Source organism: Pinus tabuliformis, chromosome 4_1 (genome assembly GCF_031772625.1).
Source record: "Pinus tabuliformis cultivar Carrire ecotype Pingquan chromosome 4_1, CPIR1, whole genome shotgun sequence".
Classification (NCBI taxonomy): Eukaryota; Viridiplantae; Streptophyta; class Pinopsida; order Pinales; family Pinaceae; genus Pinus; species Pinus tabuliformis.
In genome coordinates, this window is record NC_142303.1 from 442,814,853 (window position 1) to 442,831,752 (window position 16,900).

Consider the following 16,900-nt stretch of genomic DNA (forward strand, 5'->3'; position numbering starts at 1 on the left):
ACAGTTCAACAAACAATCCATGAGTCTTAGGCTTCCTTCTCTAAGCCCTACTTATGGTTTACAAATCCTAAACACTCACAAGCCTAGGAACGGTCCATGACTTGCTTCCAAACCCTAGGTACAAATACCATAGGATATCAATCAAGGTCAGATTTCAAGAAGGGCTACGTAGTCTCATTGAGATACCCTAGTGCTATTGTAACAATTGTTTTTTTCATGCCAAGTACTTCAAACAAGGAATCTTATCTTGTTAGCGTTTTCAAACCTCATGCCAACAAATTTTAGAACACATCAGTTAACCTATGATGTCTAAGAACAATATCCTTGTTTCAAAGAATGACTTCACCACCCATCAACAAGGTTTGACTCTTCCATTTTATACAAGCTGATAGTTGCACCTTTCTTATCCGAGCATGAGAGTTACTGACCTGAAATTGATTCAACACATTCCAAGCCTTCAGACTTCATTCATAGACCATCTACAAACAAGAACAAACTTCAGTCTTCTCTTCATAAGATACCACAGACTTGAATCTTGAACCATTTCCTTCTTGAGTTCAATATTGAAGCCAAGTTGCTAGTTCAACCACAACTTGGACGTCTCCTTCAGAGATTGTAACATGCATTTATACATTTGATATATTACATATATTCGGATTACTCACAAAACTTGTTGCATCTTGGATAAGGACAATATTTCAATCGTGCCATATAATGGAATACCTTTGCCATAATCTGAACGTTGGTTTATGATTTTCTTTATTACAGAGGTATGTACGATCTTAATAACTCCATGTGGGGTCTAGATCATTCTCCATGATGATATTTATTCTAAGGAGCTTGGATCACAAGACTTCTACAAAGATACCAATAAATGACTAACAACATTTGAGGCCTCGCCTATCTGGCTCTCGACCTCTGTGAGTGATGAAAAATCAGCAAAAATTCACACCTACAGTTGAAATTCTACAAATCTACGGGCTGATGGAGTATAGCTTCAAGCACCGTCTGCAATGGTTGACATAATATACCATGCCTCTCACTAACACAATCTCGCTTGGAACAAAATGAATAAATAATTCAACGTGTTGAATGTGTGGATTACGCATGCTCCATTAACTAAATATCATTAGCACTATGACAGATCAAGCTTTTAGGTGGATGGATAATGCCTATGAATAATGAGACAACAACAATAGACAGGGGCAGGCAGCTCGTGTGAAAAACCACCCCCAAATCTTTCTCTCTAGTTTTAGATCGTCATTTAGGATTCTAATAATTAGTTGCATGAGGAGACAAAAGAGTCTACAACCTGATCGCAAGAATTTTTTGTTCATATTTCCATCCATAACCCAGACAATAATACAATACCCTAAATTAAAATCTACAAACGTCATAATCGATAGAGGTAGTAGAAATTGGTGCTCTTGTCCACCATCAGCTTCATCATCTCCTACACCACCTCTGCCGTTTCCATCGTCATCACTATCACTACCCTTACCACCTTTTGTTGGCCCGTTTGTGTTCTCTCTAATCTTTTCCGCAAGGCTGTTCAACATATTCTTGGCCCAGGGACTATACAAAGCTTGGTTTCAAACTTCAACTTTGTTCTTCTCTTTCTAAAGGGCCGCCTAGAAAGTGGCAGTTGTCATCCCAAAAGAAAACAATACAAGATGAATGTGATAATAATTTTCCAAGGCATAACCCTAGCCTTGCAATATTGACATTAGGACTCAATCCATGGTTAATCTCATCCCAAGGGGATTGGTATAGAAAAGGTTGCAGTGCCATACTAGAGAAACTAGGGTTTGCAAAATGGGTATGGACATTTCTGTGCCACTAGTAAATGCTTCCACTGCTATACTGAGCCATTGTTGTCACTATCTTATCCTCAAGTCGATTCATACGTTCTATCTCATGGTGTGATATTTATATTGTGGAGAATTTCACCGCACCAAACATGTATGTATTCTATTTGGTTGCCATATATATGTACATATTCCAATGCATGTTTGGAAATTATGTGACAACTCTTCGAATATAGATTAATATTATTACAATGCCCCCTTGCCTTTGCCTTCATTTTTTGATATCTGTGGTGCTCAATACAAATCGAAGCAGAGGAGAGTGCATAAAACCACACCGTTGGGATTGAAAATTGTCATGAATTAATATTTATTCTTCCACACGGTTGATGCTACGACTCCCTTCAACTTGACTATGGAGAATGATCATTCTCACCTCCTTACACCTGTTCCAAAATAAGATAAAATGAAAATTCAAAAGCAGTTATGTATAATAATGGTGCTAGAGCCAATGGATCTTTACGTCATGCACGTTTGAATTCTCAGATTTGTAGATAAACTAGTTCCAGGGAAAATACATAGATTTGTTTGATGCCATATCATTCCACCAAGACACACTCCACTACCTAATCTCACTTCTCTGATACCATGTCGAAAAACCTTTTTTGATCTAGAGATAATTACTTGTGATATTATTTACCTTTATTTTAGCTTATTCAATTTTCATCAAGTAATTAAACATCAGAAATTTAACCAATACTATTATATCTATAGTCTAAGAGATTTTACTTGAAACATAGGTACAAGTATATGGGAACAAAGGCAAATTTGGTTGTAGATGCTACAACTAGAGCTTCCTGCTTTGTAGTAGTGATTTGGATTTTCTAGCTAAATTTTGGTATTTTGATTTGTATATTTCTTGCTCAAATTTATACATAAACACTATGTTATATGGTGGTTTATTTTGTTTTGGAAAGCCACTAGACACAGCTTCTGCTTGGATGTAAACTAGCACATTTGGGAAATCAAAGGGACTTTGGAAAACTCCTACTGAGGGTTCTTGGAAAGAGGCATTTGATGGACTTGGTGTATCTTTACTCCTGATATCAAATCTTGGTATATAGGTACTATTAACACCACACTGTCTATTCAGATTCCAAGTTAAAACTTTCCATTCTACATTTGTATATCCTTTATCCATTCTATTTCTGATGTTTAGCTCTTACTGATATGTTCTTTATCTGGTAATGTTTTTTTTATTTCTAACTTGGTTTGGAAAAATACATAATTGAAACTAAACTATGAAAAACATATAAATCTAGAAAAAACCCTTTAACTACATTTCATCATGATAAAATAGGGCTGCAACTTTAACAATAGAAAAGGTAGAGACTCATTGTAGGTTGAACATGGCTTTAAGAATTATATAGCATCAAATCAATACCTGTGAGTAAATGCAGGCTTAACAAAATACTAACGTTTTGATGTACATTAAGTAAATTTCATTTCAATCTTGGGGTTTGAAACAATTTATTTTCCCATTCAGATGAATTTTCATAAAACCATGTAATAAATTTTGCCTTGTCTATGGAAAATATTTATACTTTGTTTGACTTAACTATGTGTCTTCCCACGATAGTCACTCTTTTAAGGATTAAATTTATCACTGTGATAATATTTTTTTGATCAGTTGGTTCATGTGCTTTGTTAGATTTTCTAGCTTGTTTAACTCTAACAATCTTCTCCAAAGTACCAGGGTGCACTTAATTGGCAGGTACAGTAGTAGTAAGTGTGTACTTCTTGCAGGTCCATACAACAGTAATAACGGAAACAATTTTTCATGGTTCATGTGCACATTATAGTATGAGGGAGGTGTTGTTATGTAAGAGAGTAGACGGTATATTTCCAGTTTTCTACCCTGAATTAATTTCAGTCTGCATGTTGTTTAATATTAAGCAATTCCATTTTTTCTTCAGTTTAGTTCAATTTGTATTTCAGATTCAGTTAAGTTCAGCTATCCATGCATGATTTAATATTTAGAGGGCTCAAATCCCTAGATAATCAGAGAACTTTTGCATGATAAGGTTCCAGTCTAGGTAGGGGGCACAATTCTCAAGGAAGGGGATGCATTCTTATGTTTTTCTTTTAGTTGAGATGCACATACTTGGCACACTTATCCATGCAGCAAGGGTACACTAGATGATTAAACTTGGGCTAGCATTTGACTGAGTCACCTTGAGTGCTACATGCATGTGACCAGATACTTTATATCTTTTCTCATCTTCCTATTGTATAAAGGAGATGTAGTGAACACTTCCGTGTTGGTTAGGAAGCTTTTGGTTTTGAGTTATTGCATTGTATTTTATTTTCTTTGCATTCAATAGAAGATAGATGTGATTAAGAGTTCAGATCTGTGTAAATGCTCTTATTATTTTTCCCTATTGTGTTTTTGTAGATTCATACCCATCAAGGGCTTTAAATTACCTAGGATCTTAAGAATATTATTTTAGTGCAAAATTTACATACTATTATCTGGATTACATGGTATCAGAGCACCTTCACTGAAACTAATAGGAAGTTATGCATGGATAGGATTGCAACTTGTTAGAGGGAGTTGTTGAAGGGTTTCAAGGGTGGGATGCTCGAGTTTCAACAAGTGAAGCAGATTTCGACTGGTTAAAGGTTGTGGCCCATGGGGTGTGATGTCCTAGTTGCTCCAGGGATTGGAGTGTTATTTTGCATGTTTGAAAAAGGTTCCCTCCACCTACAAGAGATTTTAGGTTTTATTCTTAGTTCTTGATATGTTTTCGTGCTTGTTTAAAGAGTTGTAATCACAAGTAGTTAGGGTCTTTAGGATTGTCACATGTTGGAGGGCACTTCCAACTCTATTATAGTTCACGATGAAACATCTCTTGGAAGAGGTTGAATTATGGTACCTCATGGAGAAGAAGATTTTACATTCAATGGATACCGAGGATTTGGCTGAGTATGATTAGAAATTGGTCAATCCGCAATGAATAGTTTTGGATTTGGTGAAGAATCATCTAACCCCTTTCATTGTAGAGGAACATATTGATAGGGAAATGCATATTACCTTGATTACATTTTATTGGAGAGAAAACATGTTTAGGAGAATGCTCTTAATAAAGAAATCATCCATTACTTGCATGAGAAACACTACTATAGTAGTTATCTATCTGATAAAGATCAAGATTTGAGAGATCAATGAGCTACACTTGATGACAAGGTAGAAGAGAATGGACTAATTTGGATAAGTTTGAATGGAATTGGTCCATCTTGGCACCATTTTGTATAGTTTGTATGTGCTTGTGAGAATCTACTCTCAACCGAATGTTCGTGGGATGCATTTATCGAGGAGGAAATGAGATTGGATATGGTTTCAGACATCGATGAGGATGTACCAGAGGTAGCCCTTATTATGAGGGTGAGGAAAGGAGGAGATAAAATAGGATTTGTGAAGGGTTAGAAGAAGAAGGAATATTCAAGCTCTTCTAACCAGCAGAAGAATAATTTGAACCATATCAACTGCAAGAAGCATGGCCAATATGCTTCTCAGTATCTTGAGAAGTAGAGGAAGGATAAGCAACAATAACAATAAAATAGTTTGCAAGAATCGTAGAAGCTTCGAGTATGGATGAACAATATGCTTTTTAGTGATCTGAAATCACCCTTCGGTGACCTCAAGAAATTAATGAAGGTATTTCAGACTCATGTGCTGGTGTGTGTGTCTATGTTATCTTAGTCAATGGATCGATAAGATTGAAAAATACACAGACACTTGAAACAGTAAGAGATCACAGTAAGCAAAACATAAACACAACAAACTTTAATAAGGAGTTCACCCAATCCTCCTGGGCTACGTATCCTGGTCCAGCCTTCAATGGTGGCCTTTTTATTATGTATTTAAAAGAAAGTCTTACAATAAGGAGCTCAATCTGAGTCTCACTTGACAGAGGATGATCAATAGGATGGCACTTGGAATTCCCAAGTCCTTAGAGTTCATAGACTCCCCTTACGGAATTTCGACCTCAATTGGTCTATGTCTGCTCAATGCTGCCCTTACTCTGATGGTCAGCTTGGCTTCTCTGTTCTCTACAATTTTTCCTCTCTTGCTGTGTCTCTTGCCCTTTAGCTTCTTCACTACTTCACTGCCTCACTGTTTGCCCTGTCTCTGTCAGCTCGTGGCTTTAAAGCCAATTCGTTCCTCTGACTGTTCGTTTCTTCTTCCTAGCACTCTGGATCGCCTACCTCTATCTGCTAGGACTCCTCTACCCTACGTCATCCTCACTGTGTAACGCTTCATAGAGAGGTGGCAACCTGTCTCTTTGCAAATTGAGTGTCAGTTCTTCTTGAACGGTCGTTTTTTTCCGTTATTTACTAGATGCCTGCGAAACGGATCCTTCTGTTGACTCATCGGTCAAATTGGACTTCAAATCTTATGCACCACAGTTTATTTCTCCCTCGAGTCTAGTCATCCATCGGGTTGAACCTCTGTCATTGATTTGGAGCCCACAGGTCCCATGGTCTTCGCTCATATTGCATGGTTGAGTTGCTCGACCGTTACTCCGCAATGTAAGCATTTTTTCTCTCTCATCGACCAGACACGTGTCACTCAGTGTAGGAATTGCTTGGTCCTTGGCTAAAACCACTTACCGCTAGAAATGCCTCCAATATTCTGCGAGTTTTGAGCGCAGGACTCGCCTTGTCTGTTTTAGCACTTTCCCATAGTTTTCTGGTTTCCCTTGTGATTGAGCGCTCGGGGCTTTTCCTCTTCGAGGGGTTTTGCCCAGCGATACCTGATTAGTGCTTTGCACTAATCGGGTACTAGAAATAGCCTCAATTTCTAGATTTGAGCTTCCCAATTGCCATTTTTTGCCATGCACAGTTTCCATGGGCCAATAGTCAGCGTGCTTTCACTGAAGGTCCTCGTTGTTCCATGCTAGCTACAAATTACCATTATTCATAGGTTATTTCTGATAGCTATAAGATTTATTGAAGTCTATTATTCATTCTTAACAATCATGGAATTCTTTGAGAATCCAATTCGAATCACGACCTTCCCACTGAAAAAGCTTTTGGACCACCAAAAGTTGGTTTTCAAGCATCGACTAAGTGAGGATACAACTTTCTCACCTGTCCAATCTCTATCCATTTTGCACTGCTTGGCTTTGAACCCCTGAGCCCAATTTTGAGGTACTCAAAATCTCTCCTACGTGTCGTTCTCACCTTCCTGTCCAGAACTGCATCTTCCTGCAATTGATTAAGATATTTAGGTAACAAGTCATCAATAGAAGGAAATTGACTCTGCTCTTCAGGATCTTCAATTAATGAAGGTTCAAATAGTCTTAAGCTATCTACATTGGCGACTGAGTAGATATGCATATAAGATGGAAAATCAAGGCGAAAAGCATTCTCACCAATTTTCTCAAGGATCCTGAAAGGTCCATAACTTATTCGTTTAGCTTTTTAGCTTCACCTTGCATCCTGTCTTTGCTGATATACAGCCAGACTTGATCACCAACTTGGAAACTATGCTCCATCTGATGCTTGTCATGGCTTGTGTTTTATTTGGCTTGGCTCTTTTCCAACTATTCCTTTATTTCCTGATGGATCTATTGGATTTGTTCAATGAACCTAGTTTCCTTGTCCACATCGCTGTGTCCCTCAACCGTTGTGTCCTTACCAAAGACAAAATCGAAGGGAGACCTTGCCGTGAAACCAAAACAGGTCTCAAAAGGATATCTCTGTGTGGAAGAATGTTTGGCTCAGTTGTAAGCATGTTGCACATAACACAATTGTTCATCACAATGCTTGGGATGCTTGCTGCAATATCCTCTAAGAAACTGGATCATTGTCCTATTGACTACTCCTATCTGGCCATCGATTTGTGGATGGAAAGTTGTGTTTTGCTTTAGTTTGGTGTCCATCAGTTCCCACAGACCTGACCAAAACTTCCCCACAAATCGGGTGTCTCGATTAGATATAATGGAAGTGGGTAATACAAAATTAACCCATACATGCTGAAAGAATAATTTTGCAGTTTGTTCAGTTGTAATTTGTTTATTACAAGGTATCAACATACACATTTTGTTGAACCTATCCACAACAACATACAGATAATCATGACCTTTCCTAGATTTAGGTAGCCCTCCAACAAATTCCATGGAAACACTTACCCAAGGATGAGAAGGAACTGGCAATGGAGTGTACAAGCCTAGTTTCCTATTGCTAGGCTTGCTTTTAGCACACATAGTACACCCTCTTACATATCTAAAAACTGTCTCGTTCATTTTTGGCCAATAACAAAATCTTTGCAGTTGTGCAACTATTTTACTTACCCCAAAGTGACCTAATATTAGAGAAGTGTGTGCCTCTCATATTATCTTTACTCTTTCAGTTTTTGGAATGCATAGCTTCCCATAATGATACAAGAGTTGGTCCTTAATGTGATAATCTAGTTATTATACTCATTTTCCTTGACTTAAAGTTACATATACATCTTTAAAGTCTATATCTTGAGCATATTGTTCAATGTAGCTCTCAAGTAATATAGAATTATGCCTAAGTATAGTAGATGCATTTATAATGGGTCTAGATAACATATCTGCAGCTTTATTGTATGCCCTTTTTATATCTAATGACTAAGTGAAACTGTTGTGGGAACCCCATCCACCTGTAGTACCTTGATTGCTGCAACTTAGTTTGGGAGTGTAGATATTGAAGTGGTTGATGATCAATATGAATAAATGTTTCTTTGCCCATTAAGTAATTTTTCCACCTTTTCACACTCTATACTAATGCATACAATTCATTAATTCACATTTTGAGAGTTTAACATAAGGTTTTTCTCTTTCCAAAACATCTAATATCTGCTTAACATGCTTTATGTGTCCTTCCCACATTTTGCTAAATATAAGAATGTCATCCAGATACAGAATAACAAAATCATCAAGAAAAGGTCTAAGTACATCATTCATCATTTTCATGAAAGTAGCAGGAGCATTACTTAAGCCGAAAGGCATAACTAGCCACTCATACAATCCCTGTTTTGTTTTGAAAGTAGTCTTCCATGCATCTTGTTCTGCAACTCTAACCTGATGATATCCACTATGCAAGTCTAGCTTGGAAAAATAAATAGCTTCCTTTAACTGATCTAATAGATCATCTATGCGAGGAAGGGGATAACGATTTTTTATTGTTATCTTGTTCAGTGCCAGGTAATCAATACACATTCTCCACGAATCATCTTTCTTTCTCACCAAAACGATTGGAGATCCACATGGTGATGTGCTAGGTTTGATAAACCCTTTCTCGAGCAACTCCTGCACCTGCTTCTTGAATTCTGCATTCTCTAAAGCGGACAACCTGTACATTCCGATGTTAGGCAATGGAGCATCTAGCTGCAAATTAATATCATGCACTATTTCCCTTTTGGGTGGTAGACCTTTAGGTTCTTGAAATAATATACCATACTCTGAAACAGCATTTTCTAAATCAGCTTGCTGTTTAGCATCACAGCCTCAAATACATTGGTTTTATTAGGTTTCTTTTCCTTTACAACCATCAATAAAAATTGTTTGCATGAATTTACAATTTGTTTCATCAACGCTGAGTTTATGAGAGGATAATTATTCTTGAGCTTATGAGCTCTTACAAAATATTTGATTCCATCTTTAACGAGAAGATACTTGTTCTCAACTCTATAGAAAATGTCTTTTCTATCATACAAGTAAGGACTTCCTAGAACAATTCCACATATATCCAAGGGAATTATATCTAACTCAACCTCATCTACAAATGTTGACCCAAAAGAAAACTTAAGTTTGCATTGTCTAGTCACTTGTAGTTGTGCTTTATCACTTAACCAACCTAATGGGTATGGTTTCTTGTGAGGTGTAGTCGGTGAACCCAACTTCTTTATAATTTCTTCAGAAATTAAATTTAGTTGTGAGCCAGTATGAAACAAAGTATCAATATTTTGATGTTTGGAAATAACTCGAATATGGAAAAGCTCATGTCTTTTTCTCTCATTTTCTTCATCAATAGTAGATTGTTCAAAATTACTAGTATATGCTTCAAAAGTCTTACCTTTTATATCGTGGCTGCAATGGTTGTTTCATCTCCTGAGTCTGACCCCAAGTCTTGCTAAATAGCTGCAACATTCTTCTTCTTCTTTCCCTCAAACTTCTTAGGTCTCAGCTTCGGATGCATGATACAACAATTCTCATCATCATGCCCCTCCTTCTTACAGTGAGTACATGAGGACTTGCTCTTTTATACAGTGTTGGCCTTCCTAGCTTTCCATTTATGTTTTCTTTTCTCCTTATTGTTACTTGCAGTGGGTTGGGATGCTCCCCCAACTTCTGGGTTCCCATTCTTTCCTCTAGCTTCTAGATGTGTAGCTTGAACAAATACCTCATCTACACTAGTGCTGTTAAACATGAGGATAGTGTGCCTCATGTAGTTGTGAAGACCACCTATGTACTTCAACAGAGTATCAGGTCAGTCTAATGAAATTCCTAGAATTAAAGCTCTCTTCGTAAATTCTTGGGTGTAACTTTGTACACTTTGCCCTTTCAATTGGCGAAGAGCTTTCTAGCTCATCATGCCTTGCTGCATGTAGGCCAGTGGATAGAACTACTTTTTGATTGCAGAAACAAATTTACTATAGATAGAAAGAGTCTTACCATGTTTCTTCATGTCATCTTGGGTCCTGCCTACCCACTAAACCAAGATAGTTTCCCTAAGGCATAGGCTAGCCAGCTGAATCTTGCTCTTGTCTGAGTCGATACTCTGCACTTTGCAAAAAACATAAATTTGTCTGATCCAATTATCCAACTTTTCTACATTCAACTCTCCATCATATATTGGTAAATCAAATTTAACATCTAGTTTAATCAAAGATGCTTTCTTTTTATGTTTAGGGCTATTAGGAGGTACGAGAAAGCTTTCTTCTTTCCCTTTGCCTTTGGAGTGGTCATGGAGGAGAGATTCTTCTCCCCCCTTATCTTGTTTGGAGCCTGATGATTCCTCATCTTTATGTTTTCTAAAGTCCTTATACATTTCCTCTACCATGGACCTCATGGCCAAGAAACTATCTATAAATTGTGGGTCTGGGCCCATGGAACCTTCCTCTAACATTTTCTTCTGAGGATAGACTCTTCAAATTTCAAGATTAGTTTCGACCAACTCTCCTTCTCCTAATTCGAGCTTTGATCTAGTTAGCATTCAACAGCTAAATCCAGCACAAGCTTGTCTAACCTTAACACCCCTAGCTGACGTCAAGAAATTAATGAAGGTATTACAAACTCATGTGCTGGTGTGGGTGTCTATGTTATCTTAGGTAACGGATCGATAAGATTGCAAAATACATAGAAGCTTGAAACAGTAAGAGATCACAGTAAGCAAAACACAAACACAACAAAATTTAATAAGGAGTTCACCCAATCCTCCTGGGCTACGTCTCTTGGTCCAGCCTTTAATGGTGGCCTTTTTATTATGTCTTTAAAACAAAGTCTTACAATAAGGAGCTCAATCTGAGTCTCACTTGACAGAGGATGATCAGTAGGATGGCACTTTGAATTCCCAAGTCCTTAGAGTTCACAGACTCCCCTTACCAAATTTCAACCTCAATTGGTCTATGTCTGCTCGATGTTGCCCTTACTCTGATGGTCAGCTCAACTTCTTTTTTCTCTGCAATTTTTCCTATCTTGCTGTGTCTCTTAGGCTTTGGCTTCTTCACTGCTTCACTACCTCACTGTCTGCCCTGTCTCTGTCAACTCGTGGCTTTAAAGCCAGTTCGTTCCTCCGACTATTCGTTTCTGCTTCCCGGCTCTCTAGATCGCCTGGCTCTATCCGTTGGGACTCCTCTTCCCTACGTCATCATCGTCGTGTAACGCTTTGCAAAGAGGTGGCCACCTATCTCTTTACGAACTGAGTTCAGTTCTTCTTGAATGGTCATTTTTTTCCATTAATTCCTGGATTCCTGCGAAATGGATCCTTATGTCGACTCATCAGTCAAATCGGATTTCAAATCTTATGCACTGTAGTTTATTTCTCTGTTGAGTCCAGTAATCCATCGAGTTGAACCTCTGCCGTTGATTTGGAGCCCCCATATCCCATGGTCTTCGCTCATATTGCACGGTTGAGTTGCTCGACCATTACTCCGCGATGTAAGCGGTTTTTCTCTCTCATCTGCCAGACACGCATCACTCAGTGTATGGAATAGAATGCTCCTCAGCCAAACTCGCTTACCAATTGAAATGTCTCCGATATTCTTCCGGTTTTAAGTGTGGGACCCACCTTGTCGGTTTTGGTGCTTTCCCACAGTTTTCCGGTTTCCATTGTGACCAAGCCCTCGGGGCTTTTCCTCTTCAAGGGCTTTTTCCCAGCGATAAAAGCGTATTAGAAACAACCTCCATTTCTGGATCTGAGCTTCCCAATTGCCATTTTTGTGCCATGTGTGGTCTCCATGGGCCAACAGTCAGCGTGCCTTGACCGAAGGTCCTTGTTGTTCCATGATGGATGAAAATTACCATTATTCAGAGGTTATTTATGATAGATACAAGATTTCTTGAAGTATGTCATTCATTCTTAACAATCATGGAATTGTTTGAGGATCCAATTCGGATCACTTCGTGTTCTAAGAAGAAAGGGAATGGTAAGAAACAACATCAATCAAAACAGTTTCAAGGAACTCAAGAAGCTTCAAGTTCATACAAGTTCATTGACAGGTGTGGTACAACCTTTGCCATGGTGTCATTCCTTCCCATCAACATTGTTTCAAGTGTTTGCGATATGTTGAGAAGTGGAGCCTGAATACATGATAGTAAACAAAATATATTTTTTCAATTGTCCAGATGAGTATACCTCACCACTTCTAGTCAATGTGTTGGAAATAATACTGAGAGGGGGTTTGAATCAGTACCATCAAAATAATAATTTTTCATTTCCATAATCAGATTCATATACACTACTTCAGTTAAGGTAACTCGCGTGTATACACAACTGTGTTTAGACCAACTAGCGTATATCCAACAAACTTATGATTCAGTTAATTCATCATATATTGATCTTTAATCAGTGCACCTGGACCATATAAACAGTAACCAGGTGCAGTAAAAATAGAACAGTTCATCACAAATAAGAAACACACATGAACACCAAGATATAAGGTGGAAACCCAATGTGGGTGGAAACCACCTGCTACAGTCATCTTTGTCCTCTTTTAATAATAAGAGAGTTCTATTTACAATTTTTGCACTCGTGCAGTCTTATACGAGTACGCAGGCTTCTACCTACAGAAGGATACAACCTTATCTTGTTCTCTAGCTTCTACTAGAAGGGAGCTATAACCCCCTAGCTCTTGTACTAGCTGATATGTTTACCAGTACATAGGTGCCATCCTACAGAAGGCTACAACCTTCTCTTTTCTTCTAGGGACCGCGTTTCATAAATTTTCACACTAGATCCATCAAAAAAATCATTCAATCATCAAATATATCTGCATCAACCAGTCTCCTTTTGAACCAAATACAACCGGATCAATCAATCACTCTGATCATTCAGAATCCTGTCACCAGAATACAGTGACCAGAACCCAAGCAATAACCCAAAACACTGCAATAGCAAACAGAAGCAACTAAAACATACTTTATAAGGTATATGCTACTTTCATGTGTCTAACCTGCGTGCATACGCACTTTCCTCAAAGCGAACCAGTGTATAGATCTGCAAATCAAATTTATGATTTATACAATGTTTTGATATGTAGAACCAACGTGTATATGCTTCTTTTCTAAAGTGAACCTCCGTACAAATCTGTAAAAGATGATTTAAACATAACAATAGTTCCAGACTTCAATCATACCCACATCATCATATTTACATACTACAACATGCGCAGTTATTCAGATATATGACCAAACCACATAAAGATAATTCACTTCAATCCTTAAGATCATGATACATCATGAGATCTTATCCTTCATCAAGCACTAAGGTTCTTCCTTGGTTTAGATCAAGCATGACACCATAAGCCAATAACCTGCATATTAGATCTCACACTATATCAGATATTCGATACTTGCACACTTTGGCCTCATGATCTTCTCCTCCTTTTATAGTTTTAGGCCTTTCTCAATACCATGGTCCAAAACCACTTAGGATCAATACCTTGGACCAAATACCTGGAGTCAATACCTTGGACCCGATACCTTGGACCAATACCATGGATAAAAAAACTTCGAACCAAACATTTAGTTTTCCAAGGTATACGTGCTTTTCCTTTTGTGAAAGTGCATGTATACGTATACATGACTCGTATATGGTGAACCCGCGTGTATACGCGGCTTGGTCAATGGTGAACCTGCGTATACCTCTCTTTCTTCATTCTGTGTAATCTAATCTGTAATTTTGTCATGTTAACTTGCGCTACTGTGATCTGTTATCTAAGTGAGTTGCTTTGTAAACTGATTCCTTAAAGCTGCCCTACATTTCATCACATTTGTAAACACCCATGTCATGCATTCTTGTCACATTTGATATCTCTTCTGTAGATTCATCTAGTTACCATATACAAGAGAGTTGTTCTGCTACAAGTGGGTTGCCATCAAGTACAATACATACATCATAATGCCAACAATCTCCCCCTTTGGACTTGATGGCAACATCCATACCATGTCACTCTCCCCCTTTGACATCAAGGGAAAAGGGTCATGCTCCCCCCAAGTGCATACTAAATTCTCTGATATGCTAAAGTATTGATTGAGAACCCATGAGTGAGTCCATGCTCCCCTCGAGCATAAGAAAACTCTGCAAAAGGATGTTCTAAAAGAAGAACATGACTCTATACATACATCACAAATGACCTCCTATCACCAATGACTCATACATGCATCCTTCTCCCAACCAAGTGGGGATATACCAAATTTGACTCATCCACCCAACCAACTGGGGATATATCAATTGTTTATACAAGTGAAAACCAAGAAACATTACATCATTCATCCCATGCATATTGGGGTTACAAATTATATCTTTTCATGACCGTTACATTTAAAAGATATACATGACATATATAACAGAGACCAAATATCCTAAACAAGACATTGATAGTCATCATCAACTATCATCAGCAACATTTGTCAACAATATTCAGGCCAACAAACTGTATATGTCCATCAATAGTTCCCAAAATATCGTCAACCATGTTCTCCCCCTGAACCTATGCCACCTATTCACTGTCAGATCTGATCATTGCATATGTCAGTAATTAGATATACATTAAGTGATCAATAACACTATGAGGACCAATATATCAGCAAATTGAAATCGTCATCAAATAGAGCAGATAATTGTCAGAACCATAGCAGACCCCCTTTTTTCTGAGTCTGGCCAACTGATTTTCTTCAAACCAACATATATGCGATTGTTTCCACAGAAACTCGCGTATGTATGCGACTACAATTCAAGAAACTCGCATATAATCACCTTTCCCTGAAAAATAGGATTTAACAGTAGGATGATGCAGAAACTACTCCCAAATTTTATCTTAGATATTCAAATGTCTCTCTAGGTAGTTGTTTAGTGAATATATCAACAACCTGTTCTTTGGAGGGAACATACTCCAATTTGACTTTTTGTTCAAGCACTTGTTCACGTAGGAAATGATATTTGATGGGTATGTGCTTGGTCTTGGAGTGCATGACTAAATTTTTTAAAATACTGATGGCACTTGTATTATCACATAGAATGGAGATGGGTGGAGTACATGTGATCTGAATATCTTGCAAGGTTTTCATCATCCAAAGTAATTGTGTGCAGCAAAATGCAACAACCACGTATTCTGTTGCAGCTGTAGATAATGCTATTGAAATTTGTTTCTTGCTGAACTAAGACACCAACCCGGAACCCATATAGAATGTGCCACCACTAGTTCGTTTTCTGTCATCAACACTTCCCGCCCAATCTGCATCTATATATGCATGAAGTGTAAGATCAGTATCTCTAGGATACCATAAACCAAAGTTCTGTGTTGCTTGAAGATATTTGAAGATCCTTTTGACTCCCTGAAGTTGATATTCCTTTGGATTTGCTTGGAATCTTCTAACTATTCCCATTGCATGCATGATGTTGAGTTGGGAACCTGTTAGATAAAGTAGACTGCCAATCATGGATCTGTAAGTTGGTTGATGTACCACTGCAGATTCATAATTTGAGTTGAGACTACATCTTGTTACCATTGGAGTACATACTAGTTTAGACTCTTCCATGCTGTACTTTTACAGGATCTGTTTGAGATATTTGGTTTGTGAGAGAAAAATACCATCTTTATTTTGCTGAACTTGTAGACCAAGAAAGTAGGTAAGCTCACAAAGCAAGGACATTTCCAATTCTTGCTGCATTACTGAAGCAAAATTCTAACTCATGGATTCTTCATTGCTACCTAAATGATATCATCAACATACACAACAATTATTAGCAATTTATTAGTGTCCATCTTTGTATATAGATTGCTATCTTCTGACCCCTTTGAAAAACCCTGTTGGTGGAGATATTTGTCAAGATGGTAATACCATGCCCTTGGAGCATGTTTTAGACCATAGAGAGATTTCCTGAGTTTGCATACAAGTTTTGCATCATTTACAAGAATGAATCCTTCTGGTTTTTCAATATAGACTTCTTCTTCTAAGTCTCCATTAAGAAAGGTAGATTTTACATCCATTTGGTATACTTTCAATTTCTAGAAACTAGAGAGAGCAAGAAACATTCTGATGGCTTCAAGTCTAGCAATAGGTGCAAAAGTTTCTTCAAATTCTATACCTTCTTGTTGAGCATATCCTTTACAAACAAGTCTGGCCTTATTTCTAATAACTTCTCCATTTTCGTTCAGCTTGTTTTTTAATATCAATTTAGTTCCTATGATATTCTTATCATGAGGTGTAGGAACTAATTCCCAAGTATTATTCTTTTCAATTTGCTCAAGTTCTTCATTCATGGCCTTGACCCAGCATTCATCTCTGCATGCTTCATTTACATTTTGAGGTTCAATGGAAGATAGTAATGCTGAATGG

At 37.7% G+C, this 16,900-nt stretch overlaps 1 pseudogene; it reads right to left on the reverse strand.

Moving 5' to 3' along the window:
• Positions 1 to 1,172: 1,172 nt before the first annotated feature.
• LOC149176231 (uncharacterized) lies at positions 1,173 to 1,872 on the reverse strand (annotated as a pseudogene).
• Between the last annotated feature and the right edge of the window lie 15,028 nt (positions 1,873 to 16,900).